The sequence below is a fragment of the Zalophus californianus genome, chromosome 7 (genome assembly GCF_009762305.2).
Source record: "Zalophus californianus isolate mZalCal1 chromosome 7, mZalCal1.pri.v2, whole genome shotgun sequence".
Lineage (NCBI taxonomy): Eukaryota > Metazoa > Chordata > Mammalia > Carnivora > Otariidae > Zalophus > Zalophus californianus.
In genome coordinates, this window is record NC_045601.1 from 117,563,799 (window position 1) to 117,586,765 (window position 22,967).

Genomic DNA, 22,967 nt, shown 5'->3' on the forward strand with positions numbered 1-22,967 from the left:
AATGTTGTTTCGTCTTATGGTATCGCTTATCTCTCGAATTCTGCCCTCGTGATCCTGTAGTTGTTTCTCTCTCTTTTTCTCAGCCTCTTTATTTTCCATCATTTGGTCTTCTATATCGCTGAATCTCTCTTCTGCCTCATTTATCCTAGCAGTTAATGCCCCCATTTTTTATTGCACCTCATTAATAGCCTTTTTGATTTCGATTTGGTTAGATTTTAGTTCTTTTATTTCTCCAGAAATCGTTTCTCTAATAACTTCCATGCTTTTTTCAAGCCCAGCTAGTATCTTTAAAATCATGATTCTGAACTCTAGGTCCGACATCGTACTAATGTCTGTATTGAGTAGGTCCCTGGCAGACAGTACTACCTCTTCTTCTTTTTGCTGTGGTGATTTTTTTCATCTTGTCATTTCGTCCAGAGGAGACTAGATGAATGAGAGAACAAAATGCTAACAGGTTAACAACGTCCCCAGCAAATATACTCTATACAAATCAGAAAAGACCTGAAACCAGGGGAAAAGAAAGGGAAAGAAAGGAAAAAAAATAAAAAAAAGAAGAAGATAAAAACAAACAAAAACAGAACAAAACAAAAAAAAACAGAATATGATCAAATATGATTAGGCTAGTGATAGATCAGTGCCACACACTAGATTTTGGGTGTATTTTAGTCTGTTAGAAAAAGTGCCTCCTAGGGTGTTATGCTGAGTGAAATAAGTCAATCAGAGAAAGACATGTATCATATGACCTCACTGATATGACGAATTCTTAATCTCAGGAAACAAACTGAGTGTTGCTGGAGTGGTGGGGGGTGGGTTGGATGGGGTGGCTGGGTGATAGACATTGGGTAGGGTATATGCTATGGTGAGCGCTGTGAATTGTGCAAGACTGTTGAGTCACAGATCTGTACTTCTGAAACAAATAATGCAACATATGTTAAGAAAAAAGAAAAAGAAGAAGATAGCAGGAGGGGAAGAATGAAGGGGAGTAAGTCAGAGGGGGAGATGAACCATGAGAGATGATGGACTCTGAAAAACAAACTGAGGGTTCTAGAGGGGAGGAGGGTAGGGGGATGGGTTAACCTGGTGATGGGTATTAAAGAGGGCACATTCCGCATGGAGCACTGGGTGTTATGCACAAACAATGAATCATGGAACACTACATCAAAAACTAATGATGTAATATATGGTGATTAACATAACAATAAAAAAGTAAAAAAAAAAGAAAAAGTGCCTCCTAAAATTTTGAAGGAAGAAAGACTTATATATGTACAAAACAAGGGTTGATACAATGAAGGGATGAAAGATGACTGTAAAGATGAAAATTATAAAAGATTTTATAAAAGGAATTGATAAGGTTAGAAGTTGTTTGAAAAAAGAAAGAAGAAGATTTAAAAAATAGAAAAGAAAGAAAAGGTAGAGAATGTGATCAGGCAAGAAACTAGAATAAAGCCATACACTAGTGATTTAGGGTATATTTTGATCTGTTAGAAGAAACTGTATCTCAAAATTTTAAAGAGAGAACAACTTATATATATATGCCAAAAATAAGGGTAACTACTATGAAGGGATAAAATATGACTCTAAAAATGAAAAAAAAATGTTTTTTTAAAAAAGGGATTGATAAGATGTTGGTTGAAAAAGGGAAAATGAAAAATTAAAAAAACAGTTAAAAAAATTAACTTTGAAAAACTAATGAATCATCGTAAAAAAGCCATGAATTCTATGTGCAGTATTCCCCTAGCGCTGGAGTTCTCCCGTTCTCTTTGATCAGTAAACTTGGTCTTGTCTTGCTAGCTGTTCATGCTGACCTTCTCGGGGAGGGGCCTGTTGCCGTGGTTCCCAGATGTCTTTGCCGGAGACAGAATTGCCCCGCCCTTGTCCGTCCGGGTTAAGCAAGCTGCTCGGGTTTTCTCTCAGTAGGTTTGTTCCCTGCAAGCTCTCGGTACAGCTTTGGAGGACCAGGGTTAAAATGGTGGCCTCCCACTCTCCGCCGGGAGGAGCTGAGAACTCAGGGCCCCGCTCCTCAGTGCGCCCCCAGAGAAAAACAATCACTCCCGTCTCCCTGGTCTCTGGCTGCACTCCGTGCTCACCTGGCCTGTGACCGAGCGTTTCTATCTCTGGCACCCGACCCCGTGTGGAGTCTCCAAACCCAGCAGATCCCTGCGGTGCGTTCCCGCGCCGCTCCTCCCTGGGGAGGAAGGGGAGTGTCCCCGGCTCTGCTGCTTGTTGGGTCCCTGCTGGAGGAGCAGTGGCCCGACTGGGCTGCAGAACACAGTTTATGGCCACCCCGAGCTGAGAGCCTGCCCCTTGGCTCCGTCTCTGCAGCCGGCTTCCCCGCTCCGATACCTGGGAGCTCTGGCGCACTCAGGCACCCCCGGTCTTTCTGTGACCCCGAGGGTTCTGAGACCACACTGTCCCGCGAGGGTTCCACCCCCGCTTTGCCACTGGAGTGACGACCCTCAGAGGAACCCACTTCTAAAAGTTCCGATTTTGTGCTCCGCGGCTCTATCACTTGCCAGAAGCGGCCGACGGAGGGCCCCTCTCCCGCCGTCTATCCTCCCGAATATCTCCTCGGATTCACTTCTCCGCACGTCCTACCTTCCAGTAAGTGGTCGCTTCTCTATTCAGAGAGTTGTTGCTACTCTCTTCCTCGATCTCCTGTTGAGTTCGTAGGTGTTCAGAATGGTTTGATCCCTACTCAGCTGAATTCCTGAGACCAGACGAAATCCAGGTCTCCTACTCCTCCGCCATCTTGCTCCGCCCCACAAGAAATGGCATTCTTAAATATCATACTCTATTGCATGAGGTCTAAAGTGTGGAATCTCATCTAGGTCTGAGTGATTTTATAGAATGCAGATGTGTTTGCATGCATACACCTACATTGTATGTGTGTGTTTGGAGTGAGGAGAGCTGGAAAAGTCTCCATTTTCAATCAATCACATTTATATAATTTTTGTTTAACAATTAATTCTTGATAATGTTTTATTAATGAATTTGGTCAGCAATCATAGCCAAGGAGCTGGGTTCTAAACATGCAAAACTCTCACAGAGAATTTAAGAAAACAAGGAGTGTGAAGATGAGAAGTTAAGAAATATGAAGAATGAGGGGTACCTGGGTGGCTCAGTCAGTTAAGCATCTGCCTTCGGCTCAGGTCATGATCCTGGGGTCCTGGGTTCCAGCCCCACATTGGGCTCCCTGCTCCACCAGAAGCCTGCTTCTCCCTCTCCCATTCCCCCTGCTTGTGTTCCCTCTCTCTCTGTACCTCTGTCAAATAAATAAATAAAATCTTTAAAAAAAAAAGAAATATGAAGAATGAATCATTAGGCCCCTGACCAACTGGTTTAGGGGAAGGTGGTAGAAAATGACAAAAAACAAACAAAACAAAAAAAACCCAACTAGTTAAAGTTTCAAGTCTAAATGTTGTGAATGAATAAAGAAAATTTTTACACAAAAACAGAAGTCGTAAGGAGGAGGTGGCTCTTGTTTGCACTGATTGTGGCATGGGTCCAGTATGGAGCATGAGGGGAAATGTTAGTGAACACAATAGGGTGGGGGAGAGCATGAGTGGATAAATGGCATCTCAAGAACAGATCATTTTAAGAGTTAGGATTAATACATGAGAGGTGGTTAATGCTGAATAAGGTGTTAGAAAAACTAAGAGTAATGATAGAGAATAACTTATATTCTAGATTTCTGAGATTTCTTTTGAACTTTGAAATTTTTAAGGTAGAAAGAAAGGAGAGAAATAGGCCAGAGGATTGTTCATGATTTTACTGGAATTTTTTCGTTCACTTTTCCTCACCAATTGAAAATACTACTAATAATAGCTATCATATTAAATCTTACTATTTTATTCACTAGATAATAACTGTATTTCCAATTTATTCTGAGAAACCTGGGTTTTAAAGAAATCTAGTCTTTTGTTCAAGGTCCCACTTAGGGAGTAGGCACAGTGGAATTGAACCCAGGGTTTGGATGGATCCAAAGTTTACATTCCACAGTGATTGGTCTCCTAAAAAAGGATTAATTAAGATAAAAATTAAATGCGCAAAAAATAAATCGTCTCTAATCGTGTAACCAGTAACACGTGGAGCCAAGAACAAGTCTATTCAAAACACTAAAACCACTTCAACTCCCAATGCAGTCTTGGGAGGGGATGACAGTTCTTTTCTCTTGTACATTGTACTTATAGGCGAATATATCAAAGGTTCTCAGGAAACATCTTTCCCTGGTTTTTCTAATCCATAGTAAAAGTGGTACCAGGCTTCCGTCTTGTGGTCAATGGCATATAATTCTTCATATTGGCATTTGAGTATTCAGGCAGCTCATGAAAGGTCAAAGATAATAATTCAGGATGCTTTAACTTTCATTCCTTGTGTACATGTTCAAAAATACTCAGGTGTGTTTCATCTAATTAGGTTGCTTAAATGCAATTTAAAAACATTTACAGTCGGTTTATAATAATTATCACCACGCTTTTTTTGATAAGCACACAAAATATGGAATGTGCTGCTTTTAAATAATTAGAAAAATGAAACAATGTCTAAAAAAGAAAAAATTAACAAAAATCACTTTGATTCTTCTGAGTAAATGCTCAACACCCTTTCTAATTCTCCATGACAAATTTAACCTTAGGCTAATTTTCTAGCTGTTTTCTGGAAATCTGATAAAGAATGAGTGTCAGCTGGATTTAGAGACAAAATTGTCTGTGGTAAAAGTGGCCTTTGCTTGGTAAATTGTATCTTACCTGGGAGGAATACTTGATGAACTGTAACATATGGTGGGAACCCACAGTTTGAGCATCACTGAATGCAGTGACCCTTATATTGGGCATGTCTTTGCAGGGGGACTGAAAGTTATGTTCATGGAGGCGTTATTATGGCTCCAAGGGAGATGAGGAGGCTAAGCCAGGGCAGACTCCACTCCCATAGGTGTAAATTCAACTCCTTGTACCTAAACTGTCACTTGTGGATGGGGTGGGCAGAGATTTGGACCTGGACTGCATTATGGACTTTTTCAAGAATATCTCCCACTGAAGAGAAACATCTGATGCTGGCCCCTATGCTTTGATTCCTGTCTGTCGTCCTATTGATGAATCTGAGAGCCAGGTGTAGCCTAGGGTAATCATGTGAGCTGAATATTCAGTGTAAGAAGATCCCCTGGGTCTTGATATATAGACAGTTTTCAGTTTATTTCTTTTATTTTTGTACACATATGTGTGTGTGTGACATGGTATCCATGAAAATGTATATATATAATATATAAATTATGTTATCTTATAAATATATAGTTTCCTATGATATTTTTGAAAATAATATGCATATTTTCATAGCTTTGACATAATTAATCTCGCACCTGCTGTTTTCAGATTAGCTTTCTTTTTGTTACTAAACAGTTTACATTAGATAAACATAACATAATTGTCTAGGGATAAGTGCATAGAATTTTAATGTATGTTTTACAGGATGTCAGAATTAAATCTTGCCATTTGCAACAACATGGATGGAACTAGAGGGTATTATGCTAAACGAAGTAAGTCAATCAGAGAAAGACAATGATCTCACTGATATGTGGAATTTAAGAAACAAGGCAGAGGATCATCGGGGAAGAGAGGAAAAAATAAAACAAGATGAAACCAGAGAGGGAGACAAACTGTAAGAGACTCTTATTTTTTTAAAAGATTTTATTTATTTATTTGGGAGAGAGAATGAGAGCACAAGCATGGGGAGCAGTAGACAGAGGGAGAGGGAGAAGCAGACTCCCTGCTGAGCAGGGAGCCCGATGCGGGGCTCAATCCCAAGACCCTGAGATCACGACCTGAACCAAAGGCAGATGCTTAACCGACCGACTGAGCCACCCAGGTGCCCCAAGAGACTCTTAACCATAGGAAACAAACTGAGGGTTGCTGGAGGGGAGAGGGGTGGAGGGATGGGGTAACTGGGTGACAAACATTAAGGAGGGCACATGATGGAATGAGCACTGGGTATTATATAAGGCTGGTGAATCACAGACCTGTACCTGTGAAACCAATATTACATTATACGTTAATTAATTGAATTACAATAGTTAAAAAAAAGCATCCCCCCCCAAAAAAGAAAGAAATCTTACAGAATAGCAAAAGAAGGAGAGCTCCTATCTGGCTGGGTGATCAAAATAATTTTTATAGAAATGACTGGGAGTAAAACTATGGATCTACTATTCTTTTCTGTGGCAATTTGATAATAGTATGCTTTCTTGTCATTAGTTTCTCTTAGCATTGCAAGTCACTGCATTATTTTTCTGAAAATGGTAGCTGCTTGCCTGATGTCTTTTGCTTTTGTGAAGTGCATTACTTAATAGATGTTGGACTGTTTCTAATGTTACCCTGTTTTTCCCCCCCAGGCTGGTGCTCAGTTCATTCCAGCCCTAAAAGTTTATTTAGCTCTCCTCTAAACTTCCTGGCACTGTGATGTCCAAAAACTCAGCTCATCTATTCTGTGTGTGCTACATCAGCCTGGTACTCTAGAGAGTTTGGGGGAATTTTTAGTATATTTATTTATCTCTTGGTACATGGAGCTGTGTTTATGCCTCATGTTAATCGGTTGTGCACAGTTTTTAATGGGAAAAGCACGACTTTACTGACATTTTCTGAAAAATAAATTCACTTACGGCTGGAAAAAAAATAAAAGATGTCAAAATTTTATGGTGAGAGATTTCTGGTTTTAGGACAAGATAAAGTAGATATAATTCTTCCTATTCTTTTTATTAAGTACAGCTAAAGATAAGCAAAAGGAGATTCTGAAAGGTGGAGAAAAGAAGGCAGATTGGCACTACTCCTTGGGACTGAGGAATGACCTATGGTGACTTCGTTTTCGCCTAATATGTTCAGGAGCAGGTGCTGGAGAAAGTGGAAACTAAGAAACACCAATAGGCACAGACAAAAATGTTCTAAGGAAATTATCTTTCTCCACCCCCCAAGAATACAGGAAAGGGCAGCCTAGCAAGGCAGAACATGTAGACAATAATCACACTACTCTACTACAGAAAAAGCTGTGTCCCGCCCTCCGATTTCAGGTAGCAAAGGCTGAGTGGGGAGCCTAGACTACTACCCATCCTGGCCTTACCTGTTGGGACTGTGTCAGAGGAAGCCTACTTGGGATCCAGGACTTTCACCACTGCCTATCACTAATAGGCCACTTCTCAGGCTGGGGTGACGTTGTCTGTAGAGTTGGTGTGCTTGAGGGTGGCAGAGGCCAACCTGGGGATGGTGGTCTTTCCAGGAAGAGATCCATGAAGGGTATGGATGTCTGGCTGGTGTTTAATTCTGAGTATATGTGCTAGAGGACTGGCTCAGGTTGGAACTACAAGGATGGACTCTACTGCTACGTGAGCAGTCTCGGTGAGCTCCATCAGAATATGACAGGTGCACCTCACAAAGGAATATGCAGTGTCAATGACCAAGCTTTGTGGGGAGTCCATTAATAATACATATGTATTCTGGACATGTTGATAGGCTAAGTATAGGGACATTTATAGATGCTAGCTTCTCAATCCAGACATCACCCATTAAAATTATAGTAAGAACATTAGAGCACAAACCTACCAGCTGGATGGGTCTGATTTGTTCACATTGGGAGAGCCTTTCTGCTCGGGATATAATTTGAGACTGGTTTAAGGACAAAGTGATTCATTTGAGCAACACTTCTAATGGTACCATTTAATGTAGAGGGAGGTGAACTCTTGGTCAGAATTCATAGCCAGTGACACACTGGCTGAAACCCTTCTAACCAGGTCCGTGAGTGCCTGGTGCTCAGCCATCCTGTTGTGCAATTGTATCCCTGGCTGAATTTGTTCCAGCACACCTCCTGAGACAGCATGAGGCCCAAGGAGTCTACTAGCAATCTTATTATCCTGCACTACACAATAAGAGTAATAACCATGGCCAAAGAGTGTACTTGCACTTGAGTAGCTTGTGGGGGCCTTCTTCAGGGTGAGCAATGTGGATACTGAATGAGGGAGAGGCATAGCTCCTTTGGAGCAAGAGTTCCTTTACCTCTTCCTCTAAGGAGCCTTAGGGGCCTGGCCCATCTCTGCTGAGAGCAGCTGCTTAATCCTGAGGTTCTTATATGAAATTCACTTTCTAATGTGGCTGGCATGCACTAGGTGCTTCTTTTCCTATCTCTGAGATCCACACAGTTCCACTGGTGGGTCCTGGAACTATAATTTCAATCTGCAAAATTTCCAATGAATTTGGTTTAATTAACCAGCCTTTTAAACCTGAAAAGTGAGGCAAACCCAGTGGCCTTAGCTTCATGCCTGGCACTGGGCCATCATCTGGGCCAATAAATCTGTATAATCATGATCTCCAACAAATTTGGTAGGGGTTTGTGCCCTTGGATTCTCTATTATAAGAGGATCATACTGCACAATCCACCCTTGATCAGATAGCTAGGATGTGGAAGATGGCAAATGATCAGACAACACAAGGTAAAGGACACATTCATCTGATGAGCAGATATGAATGATATTATTTTTGATGTCATAGGAGTGGGGGTTTACAAGGAATTGGTATAATTTTATATTGTGTATGAAAATAGGCACCATTATAAGATTTTTTTGGAAATCATTAAACATGAGGATTGTTTTATTTTATTCCTCATTCCCTTTCTTTCTCCTTTTGACTCCTTTTACTTTCCCTCCCTTCCTCATTTCTCCCTCCCCCCTTTCTTCCTTCCTTCCCTCCCTCGCTCCTTCCTTCCTCTCTTCCCATTTACTTCTCTTCCTTTATTCTATACATTCTTTTCTATATCTGCTTCATTTTTTTAAATTAAAGGTCTTGTCCAGATGAACATTTCAGAAGGCAGAAGGAATGTACATGATGCCTAGAAACTGTGAACACAGTACTGAGAGAACTGCAATAACCCATTGATTCAGTGTGGGAAGAAAAAGGGAAGCAGCCAGCCTAAATCCAGAACAACTTGCTATAAAAAGTGAATATTCCCTCTAGAGGTCCGTGACCTTTTTATCCACAACCGGCTTTTCCTAAAACCTCATCTCTTTAATTCATTACCTATAAATAAATAGCAGGTGGAAAATATTGTGGATGACACAATTCACACAGGATCAATCTTTGTTAACTATAATTAAAACTCAACCACACAAATTTGTTTGTCATCATGGAATGGAAACTTTTTCTATAGACAAGGAAGGTTTACAGCTCGCTTCCCAGGCAGGGTTCAGATCCAGCAGATGACCCTTGTCATGGACTCATGCATGGCAGCCTGGTGATGGCACCAACTGTGGGCACAGACCACCACCTGCGTCACATCTGGGAATCTCCACAGGCTCCTCTCCCCTACCCCATCTTTATCCTGGCCACTAGAGAATTGAAATGGCCCAATGATGAATACTGCAGACTGAGAGGTAAAGCTCTTAGACCTATGGAAGAGAGGACCATCCTTAAATTGCCTCAGTATCAGAAGGAACAGGAAAGAGAGGGGTAGGGGTGGAGATATGCAGTAGGGTATGGAACAAATAGAAAACTTCAGCTAAATGGGAAAAAAGGCTGATTTTAAACAAGTTACAGGTGTTTTGATTGAAGGGCAATTGGAGGAGGTCTTAGAAATGACCATCTTACTCTCATATTTCCAGAGCAGAAATACCTGACTTACTGCAGGGCTTTCCCAAAATCTATTTATTGCCTCAACAAGCATTATTGAAATATCATTTTCTATGTCACCATCTATTCTTAATGGGAACTTTTTCTCTAGTGTTTGTTTCTAGACTCAGGCATTAAAAGACACTTACTGGGCAGTTTCCAGTTCCAGAAGCAGATCACCTCTCAGGCTATCAATACATGCATGGAACTATGCTCAGGATCTAAGATATAGGGGCTCGTGGCCTGAAGCCCAGGGGACCCAGAGCTATGATGGTCATGTCAGCTGGAGGGACATGACTTTGTCTGGACAGGGAATTAACTTTTGTTCAAGCTGTAAATCCCCATCCTGCCATCATTCAGTGATTTCAACCAACTAAATTATCTCCCCTGCAAGTAAAGGAAAATTAGTAACATCTGAGGCCAGTGGTATAAGAAAGTCCCTTGCTGCCCTTTAGTGGAGGGGTTGCAAGGGCCGTGAGATCTGTGTGTCACTTGAAGGCACCCAAGTCTGTGTCTCCAGCTCTAAACCTTCCCTGTGCTCTCTCTGAATGGATTGGCTCTGTCATGGCTTTCAAATGGCTACTTGTCTCACTATCTAGATTGTCAGTATTATCAAAAGGCTCCCTGAAGTATCTGTTTCCACATTTACACAAATAAATAGTTTACTAATGTTCCTTCTTGCTTTGATCACTTTTTTCTCGCTTTCCCATAGTAATATCATAGCCCAAGCCAAGTCTCCTTATCACCACTATTTGGTGATTCATCAAATTGGCAGTAAGTTTGGGGGTGGGTAGTTCCCCCATATGTTCATAATTAAGTCCAACAATCAATGGGTTTGACTACCCTGTGACATTTAATATTTGTATTTCTTTTGATTTATCCCAATCTCTATCACAGAAAACACTGAGAGTAAAAGAAAGAAAGAAAGAAAGAAAGAAAGAAAGAAAGAAAGAAAGAAAGAAAGAAAGAAAGAAAGAAAAAGAAAAGAAAGAAAGAAAGAAGAAAGAAAGAAAGAAAGAAAGAAAGAAAAAGAAAGAAAGAAAGAAAGAAAGAAAAAAAAAAAGAGAAAGAAAGAAAGAGAAATTACTAGTTTTTAAAATCAGTGTTTAAATGCTTAGGGTGTAAGGGACCCCCATCCCTTACATAGCTTGATCCTCACTTGGGCTCTGTGGCTATCCCTGAGATTCTGGGGAAAGAGATGGGGATACAGCAAGCAAGGACTCTTCTATGAAAAAGTGAGAGAAAGGTTGCCACCTTATCCCCTTGGGCATGTACTGCCCTTCATTTGGAGGATCTAGTCTTGAGAGGAGCTTCAGTAGCATCAGGGGTCCCTGATGGTGACCTCATATGAATGGTGGAGGCATGTTCCATTCACTTCTGCCTGCATCATGCAACACATGGATCATGCAAAAGTGTACTCATTAAACAACCAATGCATCATTAAACAATCAGGCACTAGATGACGACACTGTCCCCATGTGTGCCAGGTTGGTTTTGATGACACTCCTTTCCTGTTGCAGTTGGGTAGAATTTCTGTCAGCCTTCTGTGAAACTGATGTCATGTGTGGGAAAATAAGTCAACATATCCAGCTACAGCACCATGTTTTGCAATGGATGAGACAGCAAAGCAATGGATGGTCATGGCAGCAGCTAGCTAGAAACCCATACCTGCTTTTATGCAGAGCTTTGTATCTGTGTCTGGAGACCAAAAGGGAAAGCCAACGGTGATAATCAGGTACTTAATCAGACAGCACAGAGTCAGAGTGTCTGCTTTATGCTTGTTCCCTCTTAGTGAAGGTGTAAAGATAAATTTTCAAGCCAGGATGAATGTGCAGTGACTGGTGGTGAAATTAGGATGGAGGGCAGGTGATAGGATTGCTGGTGGCCCCCATCCCTACAGTGGTCCAGTACCACAATGCAAAAGACACTGGAGAAGAGGTAGGAGACTCAGACATACATTCTTCTTTTCTTTTGTGAAGGATTTGGTACCTTGTGGTGAGTTTCCCTGAGACAGAAGCCTGTTTTTTGGATAGTATTCAAGTTCTAGGGGCATATCTCACCCTTGAAAATCTGAGAAGGAAGGTGGCACTGCTCACATGCTCAGGAAACATTAAGGTGAAGGGCTTTGGCAAGTTGGAGCAATATTGGTACAGAAAGTCAGTCCATAAATCCATAAAAAAAATTGGCTCTAAGATTGGCTCCAAGGTGCTAGGGTGCATGCTAGGGTTTGAGGGGCTGCCAGTATTTTCTTGACAAAAGTTTCTGCCCTATTTCCTCCTCATTTTTTTTTTTTTTTTTTTTATTGCTTCTCAGCCCACCACAGTGAAAGCTGCCCATGGCGCATGTGGAGCTATTCATGCAAAATTATGTGCAACAGGAAAAGACTGAAAACAGTCCGGATGCCCATTACAAGTGACTGGTTGAACAAATGGAGTAAAGCCACACAATGCAGCACAGTGCAGCTGTTAAAGTAACCAATGAAGGAAGGGAGCGGAAGCAGAGAGGTCCTCAAAGAGAGGACTTTGGGCCGCGCTCTGCAGCTACTGGTAACTGGAGCAGCAGAAGCTGCAACAGAAGTCAAAAGCTAGAACTGGTTCCGGAAAGAAAGTGTGACTGAGCACTGGAACAAAATATGTCTTACCATGGACTGCTGCCTAATTTCTCCACCCATTCTTGGAAATCCCTCCATTGTTAATCTCTGCTGATTTAGATGTTTCTTCAGGATCCCCATCCTCGTCTCCAGGTTACCAATTCTGCTGAGGCCCTGAGGAGACTGAAGCCTATTGGATAGCAGCAATTTTCCTATACTTGCCCCATTCCCCACAATTTATGAAAAGAAGAGGTTGGAAGTGAAGATCTGGGACGTTTTAGGACACAACTCGGTCCCCCTCCCTCACTCTGAAGTCGTTGTGCCTACTTGAAACCCAGTGCAAGTTCTTAACAAGCCCGCTATCTATTGGTCACATGAGGAACTGCAATAGCCCCCTTGGACGTGGTGGGGAGGGTGGAGTACAAGGAAGTTTGGCAGGGCAAGTGGGTGCAAATGCGAGGGGTTTGATAGGTTGATGTGCTTTTCTTTAGCCCTCTTTCTCTCAGCCTTCAGAAGGTTCTCCTCTTTCCAGTGGAGGACATGCCTAGCTATCTCTGTGAATGCCCTCTCTGGAGTCCTGGGAGGAGTGGAAAGGCCTTAACACGCTTTCATGATTTTCCTAATTCCCCAAGTGAGGCATCTGCGCTGGTTTGCTAGTCGACTGGTGTGAGTTTCATCGATGCTTGTATCTCTTCTCAGGACTTGACTCCTACAGGCTAAAACCCACAGCAGAATCCATTTATTTTAATTTTGCCATTTTCATAAAGTCATAGTTGATATTAGTGATTGTTTTTAAAATTCTGTCACTTTTGGGCGCCTGGGTGGCTCAGTTGGTTAAGCGATTGCCTTCCGCTCAGGTCATGATCCTGGAGTCCCCGGATCGAGTCCTGCATCGGACTCCCTGCTCAGCAGGGAGTCTGCTTCTCCCTCTGACCCTCTTCCCTCTCGTGCTTTCTATCTCTCATTCTCTCTCTCTCTCAAATATATAAAATCTTAAAAAAATAAAAAAATAAAATTCTGTCACTTTTTCATAAAAGTAAATTTAAAAGTAAAACTTTAATTTACAAGTACATTAAAATTTTTTTAATCTGAGAGGACTTGGTTTGTCAGACATGTTTTGGATTCTGAGACAGTGATAGATCTGACAGTACCAAGACCTCTTCCTTTCAGACTGTAGGTCTGTCAGAACTAGGATATACCTCAATCCCCCATCCCTAAATGTTTGGGTATTTCAAGTGCCACTATGCAGAAGTTCTATTGCCTTTTTAAAAAGTTCTACTGATTTTTCAAATCAGTTTCAAAACCTTTGGGATGCTGCAAAGGCAGTCCTAAGAGGGAAGTATATAGCAATTCAGGCCTTCCTCAAGAAACAAGAAAAGTCTCAACTATACAAGCTAACCTTTCACCTAAAGGAGCTGGAAAAAGAACAGCAAATAAAGCCTCAATCCAGTAGGAGAAGAGAAATAATAAAGATTAGAGCAGACATCAATGACATAGAAATTAAAAAAACAAAAACAGAACAGATCAAGGAAACTAGGAGCTGGTTCTCTGAAAGAATTAATAAAATTGATAAACCCATACCCAGACTTACCAAAAAGAAATGACCCAGATAACTAAAATCATGAATGAAAGAAGAGAGATCACAACCAACACCACAGAAATACAAACAATTATTAAGAGAATATTATGAGAATTATATGCCAACCAATTAGGCAATCTGGAAGAAATGGATGCATTCCTAGAGATGTATAAACTACCAATACTGAAACAGGGAGAAATAGAAAAGCTGAACAGACTCATAACCAGAAAAGAAATTGAATCAGTAAACAAAAATCTCCCAACAAATAAGAGTCCAGGGCTGGATGGCTTCGCAGGGGAATTTTACTAAACATTTAAAGAAGAATTAATACCTATTCTTCTGAAACTGTTCCAAAAAATAAAAATGAAAGGAAAACTTCCAAACTCTTTCTATGAAGCCAGCATTACCTTGATCCCCAAACCAGACAAAGCCCCCACTAAAAAGGAGAAGTACAGACCAATATCCCTAATGAAGATGGATGCCAAAATTCTCACCAAGATACTAGCTAATAGGATCCAACAGTGTATTAAAAGGATTATTGAGGCGCCTGGGTGGTTCACTCGGTTAAGTGTCTGCCTTTGACTCAGGTCATGATCCCGGGGTCCTGGGATCGAGCCCCACATCGGGCTTCCTGCTCCGTGGGGAACATGCTTCTCCCTCTCCCACTGCCTGTGTCTCCCCCTGCTTGTGCTCTCTCTCTTTCTGTCAAATAAATTAAAAAATATAAGGGTGATTCACCACAACCAAGTGGGATTTATTTCTGGGCTGTAGTGGTAATTCAACATTTACAAATCAATCAATATGATACACCACATTAATAAAAGAAAGGACAAGAACCATATGATCCTTTCAATAGATGGAGAAAAAGCATTTGATGAAATATGAAATCCTTTTTAAATAAAAATTCTCCACCATGTAGGGATAGAGGGAACAGGTCTCAACATCATAAAAGTTGTCCATTGACAGATGAATGCATAAAGAAGATGTGGTCCATATATACAATAGAATATTACTCAGCCATCAGAAAGGATGAAATTTTGTCATTTACAGCAACATGGATGGGACTAGAGGGTATTATGCTAAGTGGAATAAGTAAGTCAGAGAAAGACAAATACCACGTGATTTCACTCATATGTGGAATTTAAGAAACAGAAGAGGATCATAAGGGAAGGGAGGGAAAAATAAGATGAAATCAGAGAGGGAGACAAACCATAAGAGACTTTTAACTATAGGAAACAAACTGAGGGTTGCTGGAGGAGAAGTGGGGGGGGTGGGTAACTGGGTGTTGGACATTAAGGAGAATATGTGATGTAATGAACACTGGGTGTCATATACAACTGATGAAGCGCTAAATTCTACCTCTGAAACTAATAATACACTATATGTTAAATTGAATTTAAATAAAAAATTTAAAAAGAATTCTACTGACTTCTAGTAGCAAATCTATAATGTGGAGAGATTTTTCTAAGAAAGGTAAGTCTGGAGGAGTGTCCTTGAGGCCACTGCAGTTACCCTATTCTTCTGGCATGAACTTTAGAAACCACAATCTTCATTCCCCTCTCAATGACTCCTCAGTCCCTAGGATGTCACTCTGTCACTGATTCTTTTGTCTTCCTTGGCCAGATGGCTATGCTGTGCTTCGATTTGAATGAACACTGTCACAGTCCTAAGCCTTGGAGGTCTCAGGAGGGGAAGCCCAATTCCATGTCCATTGTGTCCCCTGATGAGGCCAAGGTGACGCTGGTAAGTAGGTAGGATGAGGAGGCATACACACCAAGGAGCCCTCCTAGCTGTTTCCCGAGAGTTTATTCTCAGATCACCTCCATCTTGATGGCCCTGAGATATCACAGAGGGTCTCCAAAATAGTCATGGACACAAAAGAACTTGTTTCTATCCCAGCAGGGTATTTATATCTTGGAACACAGCACACTGGGGTGCAAGCTTCCCAGAGGTCAGGGTTGTTGAATGGCTCCTATTTAGTCAGCTTCCTCCCGCACCAGTAGCCCCCTGTAGGACTGACCTCTGTCCTTGCTGACCCTGTAATGGGCAGTCTGAACTCATCATTAAAGCCTTAAATATTACTTTAAAGTGAGGGAATCTTTCCCTTTCTCAAAGCCAACTATTTTTTATCCTGTGTCAGAAAAACACATTTGCAAGAGGAACAAATACAAGAAATACTATTTTTCAACAGTATTCAAAGCCTCAGGCTTCTTCTAAATAGCAACAATGTGAGTCAGGCTTTCTTGTCTGTTGTTGGTCCAGAGTATAAAGGGTGATGGAGGAGGGAGAAAGAGAAGGGCCATGCCCCTTCCCAAAGTGTCCATTGAACTCTGGTGGTACTTGTGAAGAGAGGCCATCATCTGCTTCCCAGAAGCAGCCCTCCCTTAGTGCTCCCGAGTGCTCCCTCAGGGAGCTCAGCATCTGGGTGGGATTTCAGGGCTCTGCCAGTGCTGTCTCCCCTCCTGTCAGAAAGCAAACCAAGAAGACTGTGAAATGACAGATTGCTGTATCACCAGGATCTGAGAGTTGATCATTTTTCTCTCTTTTCCCTGAGAGAACTCTACAGTTATAAGACCCATTGCTACGGGACTCCAGGAAATAAATAATTATTATCTTTCTGGTGAGTTGACCTGATAATCCTCAAAAAAGGTTTCTATCAGGTCCCTACGAATAGGAGCTGATGGCCATCACCTTAATTTCTCCAAATTTTTAGCAAGGCTCTGGACTCCTCTTGCATTACTGTTTTCTTGTCATTTCTTACCTCCTCTGCTGTTTTATTCTCCCTTCTTTCCAGAATGCCACTCCCAATAATGAAACCTATACCTAAATAGGAATTTTGTGTCATGATTATATTCTCACACTACCCTTTTGGGAATATTTTAATATGAGTAGTGCACATAATATCCTTCTCCTTACTTTAAAGCTAAGGAAATGGAAACCCCAGAAATAGACTTACCCAAAGTAAAGCTTATCCAAATTTATATAAAAACTAGAATTAAAATCTCAGACATCATAATCTCATGGTTCCTTTTGCCATACTGGCTGAGGAAGTCATGAATGCGGGTCACACATGATGGCAGCATTTGAAGGAGGAAACAGAGAGTGAATCATGTCTTGAAGAAAAGCCTGTGAAGGAGGAATGGTGAGCATGTCTCTGCTGCCCTCTGGTGACCACGTGGACGCATGACTCTCCTTCCCGTCTGTTCTCCCTCCTGCCTTCTCTAGGATCCTTGTTCTGCCTGGCCTCCTCAGTGTTTCCTGCCTTTTTCTCCCACGTGTCAACATGTCCCTACAAAAAAACAGACATCCATAATTCATAGCATAATTCAGGACACAGTTCTTATTTCCAGAGTGGAAGACAGTTTAGAAAGTATATGTAAGGGCTTTTTGAGAAGAGATGTACAAAAATTTACAGGAGCTTCCTGAAGTGGGCATTTGCTACTACTGTGATTGACCATAAACAAAATGCAAAAATGGGTACTAAAGAGAATTCCAACATGCTATATAATTGAGATGAAGCAGAATATCTGCAATGGGCAGAATATTTTCAAACTACAAATTTAGGTGTAAAAAATTTCTGGGAAGAGGAGCAAGATGGCGGAGGAGTAGGAGACCTAAATTTTGTCTTGTACCAGGAATTCAGCTTGATAGGGATCCCTATGAACTCAACAGGAGATCAAAGAAAAGAATAGCAACAACTCTCTGAACAGAAAAGTGACCACTTTCTGGAAGATCTATTCCGATTTGTGTAGTGTATATTTTTCTGGGGTCATTGTTAAACTGTTAGCATTTTGTTCTCTCATTCATCTATTCTCCTCTGGACAAAATGACAATATGGAAAAAAATCACATCAAAAAAAAAAAAAAGAACAAGAGGCAGTACTGACTGCCAGGGACGTAATCAATATGGACATTACTAAGATGTCGGAAATAGAGTTCAGAATGATGATTTTAAAGACACTAGCTGGGCTTGAAAAAAGCACAGAAGATATTAGAGAAACCCTTTCTGGAGAAATAAAAGAACTAAAATCTAACCAAGTTGAAATCAAAAAGTCTATTAATGAGGTGCAATAAAAAATGGAGGCTCTAACTGCTAGGGTGAATGAGGCAGAAGAGAGAATTAGTGATATAGAAGACCAAATGATGCAAAATGAAGAATTGAGAAAAAGATAGATAAACAACTACTGGATCACGAGGGTAGAATTCGAGAGATAAGTTATACCATAAGATGAGACAATATTAGAATAATTGGAATCCCAGAAGGAGAAGAAAGAGAGAGAGGAGCAGAAGCTATACTGGAGCAAATTATAGCAGAGAATTCCCTAATTTGGGGAAGGAAACAGGCATCAAAATACAGGCGGCACAGAGAACCCTCCTCAAAATCAATAATCATAGGTCAACACCCCAACATCTAATAGTAAAACTTACGAGTCTCAGAGACAAAGAGAAAATCCTAAAAGCAGCTCAGGAGAAGAGATTTGTAACCTACAATGGTAGAAACATTAGATTGGCAGCAGACTTATCCACAGAGACCTGGCAGGCCAGAACGGACTGGCATGATATATTCAGAGCACTAAAAGGGAAAAATATGCAGCCAAGAATACTATATCCACCTAGGATGTCATTGAAAATAGAAGGAGAGATAAAAAGCTTCCAGGACAAACAAAAACTAAAGGAATTTGCAAACGCGAAACCAGCCCTACAAGAAATATTGAAAGGGATCCTCTAAGAAAAGAGAGAGCCTAAAAGTAACATAGACCAAAAAGGAACAGAGACAATATACAGTAACAGTCACCTTACAGACAATACAATGGCACTAAATTCATCTCTTTCAGTAGTTACCCTGAATGTAAATGGGCTAAATGCCCCAATCAAAAGACACAGGCTATCAGACTGGATTAAAAAACAAGACGCATTGATATGCTGTCTGCAAGTCACTCATTTTAGACCCAAAGACACCCCCAGATTGAAAGTGAGGGGGTGGAAAATCATTTACCATGCTAATGGACACCAAAAGAAAGCTGGGGTGGCAATCCTTATATCAGACAAACTAGATTTTAAACCAAAGATTTTGATAAGAGATGAGGAAGGACACTATATCCTACTTAAAGGGTCTATCCAACAAGAAGATCTAACAATTGTAAATATCTATGCCCCGAACATGGGAGCAGCCAATTATATAAAGCAATTAATAACAAAAGCAAAGAAACACATTGACAACAATACAATAATAGTGGGGGACTTTAACACCCCCCTGACTGAAATGGACAGATCATCTAAGCAAAGGATCCACAAGGAAATAAAGACTTTAAATGACACACTGGACCAAATGGACTTCACAGACATATTCAGAACATTCCATCCCAAAGCAACAGAATACACTTTGTTCTCTCATGCCCAAGGAACATTCTCCAGAAGAGATCACATCCTAGGTCACAAATCAGGTCTCAACTGGTACCAAAAGATTAGGATCATTCCCTGCATATTTTCAGACCATGATGCTTTGAAACTAGAATTCAATCACAGGAGGAAAGTCAGAAAGAACTCAAATACATGGAGGCTAAAGAGCATCTTATTAAAGAATGAATGGGTCAACCAGGAAATTAAAGATTTAAAAAATTCATGGAAACCAATGCAAATGAAAATACAACTGTTCAAAATCTTTGGAATGCAGCAAAGACAGTCCTGAGAGGAAAGTATATAGCAATACAAGCCTTTCTCAAGAAACAAAAAGGGTCTCAAATACACAACCTAACCCTACACCTAAAGGAGCTGGAGAAAGAACAGCAAATAAAGGCTAAACACAGCAGGAGAAGAGAAATAATAAAAATCAGAGCAGAAATCAATGAAATAGAAACCAAAAGAACAGTAGAACAGATCAATGAAACTAGGAGCTGGTTCTTTGAAAGAATTAACAAGATTGATAAACCCCTGGCCAGACTGATCAAAAAGGAAAGAGAAATGATCCAAATAAATAAAATCATGAATGAAAGAGGAGAGATCACAATCAACACCAAAGAAATACAAACAATTATAAGAACATATTACGAGCAACTCTATGCCAGCAAATTAGATAACCTGGAAGAAATGGGTGCATTCCTAGAGATGTATCAACTACCAAAACTGAACCAGGAAGAAATAGAAAACCAGAACAGACCTATAACCACTAAAGAAATTGAAGCAGTCATCAAAAATCTCCCAACACACAAAAGCCCAGGGCCAGATGGCTTCCCAGGGGAATTCTACCAAACATTTCAAGAAGGATTAATACCTATTCTTCGGAAACTGTTTCAAAAAATAGAAATGGAAGGAAAACTTCCAAACTTGTTTATGAGGCCACCATTACCTTGATTCCCAAACCAGACAAAGACCCCATCAAAAAGGAGAATTACAGGCCGATATCCTTGATGAACATGGATGCAAAAACTCTCACCAAAATACTAGTCAATAGGATCCAACAGTACATTCAAAAGATTATTCACCACGACCAAGTGGGATTTATCCCTGGGCTGCAAGGTTGGTTTAACATCCGCAAATCAATCAATGTGATACAATACATTAATAAAAGAAAGAACAAGAACTGTATGATCCTCTCAATAGATGCAGAAAAAGCATTTGACAAAGTACAGCATTCTTTCTTGATCAAAACTCTTCAGAGTATAGGGATAAAGGGCACATACCTCAATATCATAAAAGCCATCTATGAAAAACCCACAGCAAATATCATTCTCAATGGGGAAAAACTGAGAGCAAGAGGAACACGGCAGGGATGTCCACTATCACCACTGCTATTCAACATAGTATTAGATATCCTAGCCACAGCAATCAGACAACAAAAAGAAATCAAAGACATCCAAATTGGCAAAGAAGAAGTCAAACTCTCACTCTTTGCAGATGATATGATACTTTATGTGGAAAACCCAAAAGACTCCACCCCAAAACTGCTAGAACTCATACAGGCATTCAGTTAAGTGGCAGGATTTAAAATCAATGCACAGAAATCAATGGCATTCCTATACACCAACAACAAGAGAGGAGAAAGAGAAATTAAGGAGTCAATCCCATTTACAACTGCACCCAAAACCATTAGATACCTAGGAATAAATCTAACCAAAGAGGCAAAGAATCTGTACTCAGAAAACTATAAAATACTCCTGAAAGAAATTGAGCAAGACACAAAGAAATGGAAAAACATTCCATGCTCATGGATTGGAAGAACAAACACTGTGAAGATGTCAATGCTACCTAGAGCAATTTACACATTCAATGCAATCCTTATCAAAATACCATCCACTTTTTTCAAAGAAATGGAACAAATAATCCTAAAATCTGTATGAAACCAGAAGAGACCCCGAATAGCCAGAGGAATGTTATAAAAGAAAAGCAAAGCTGGTGGCATCACAATTCCAGACTTCAAGCTCAATTACAAAGCTGTCATCATCAAGACAGTATGGTACTGGCTCAAAAACAGACACATGGATCAATGGAACAGAATCGAGAGCCCAGAAATGGACCCTCAACTCTATGTTCAACTAATCTTTGACAAAGCAGGAAAGAATGTCCAATGGCAAAAAGACAGTCTCTTCAACAAATGGTGTTGGGAAAATTGGACAGCCATATGCAGAAGCATGAAACTGGACCATTTCCTTACACCACACACAAAAATAGACTCAAAATGTTTGAAAGACCTAAACGTGAGACAGGAGTCCATCAAAATCCTAAAGGAGAACACAGGCAGCAACCTCTTCGACCTCAGCCACAGCAACTTCTTCCTAGATACATCGCCAAAGGCAAGGGAAGCCAGGGCAAAAATGAACTATTGGGACTTCATCCAGACAGAAAACTTTTGCACAGCAAAAGAAACAGTCCACAAAACCAAAACACAACTGACAGAATGGGAGAAGATATTTGCAAATGACATATCAGATAAAGGGCTAGTATCCAAAATGTATAAAGAACTTCTTAAACTTAACACCCAAAGAACAAATGATCCAATCAAGAAATGGGCAGAAGACATGAACAGACATTTTTCCAAAGAAGACATCCAAATGGCCAACAGACACATGAAAAAGTGCTCAACTCACTCGGCATTAGGGAAATCCAAATCAAAATCTCAATGAGATACCACCTCACACCAGTCAGAATGGCTAAAATTAACAAGTTAGGAAATGACAGATGCTGGCAGGGATTCGGAGAAAGGGGAACCCTCCTACACTGTTGGTGGGAATGCAAGCTGGTGCAGCCACTCTGGAAAACAGTTGGAGGTTCCTCAAAAAATTGAAAATAGAGGTACCATATGATCCAGCACTACTGGGTATTTACCCCAAAGATACAAATGTAGGGATCCGAAGGGGTATGTGCACCCTGATGTTTATAGCAGCAATGTCCACAATAGCCAAACTGTGGAAAGAGACAAGATGTCCATCGACAGATGAATGGATAAAGAAGATGTGGTATGTATATACAATGGAATATTATGCAGCCATCAAAAGGAATGAAATCTTGCCATTTGCAATGACGTGGAGGGAACTGGAGGGTATTATGCTGAGTGAAATAAGTCAATCAGAGAAAGACATGTATCATATGATCTCACTGATATGAGGAATTCTTAATCTCAGGAAACAAACTGAGGGTTGCTGGAGTGGTGGGGGTGGGAGGGATGGAGTGGCTGGGTGATAGACATTGGGGAGGGTATGTGCTGTGGTGAGCACTGTGAATTGTGTATGACTGTTGAATCACAGACCTGTACCTATGAAATGAATAATGCATTATATGTTAAAAAAAAAAAGGAAGAGAAGAATGAAGGGGGGGAGTCAGAGGGGGAGATGAACCATGAGAGACTTGGACTCTGAGAAACAAACTGAGGGTTCTAGAGGGGAGGGGGGTGGGGGGTGGGTTAGCCTGGTGATGGGTATTAAAGAGGGAACATTCAGCATGGAGACCTGGGTGTTATACGCAAACAATAAATCATGGAACACTACATCAAAAACTAATGAGGTATGGTGATTAACACAACATAATAAAATATATTTCTGTATTTCCTATTACTGATCCTTATTTTTATGTCAAACACTATAATGTCTTATAGCAGAGGAATTAAGATAGTAATTTCTGGGGAAACTCAGTGGCATTCACAACAATTAATAATTTAAAAACAGCCCTCT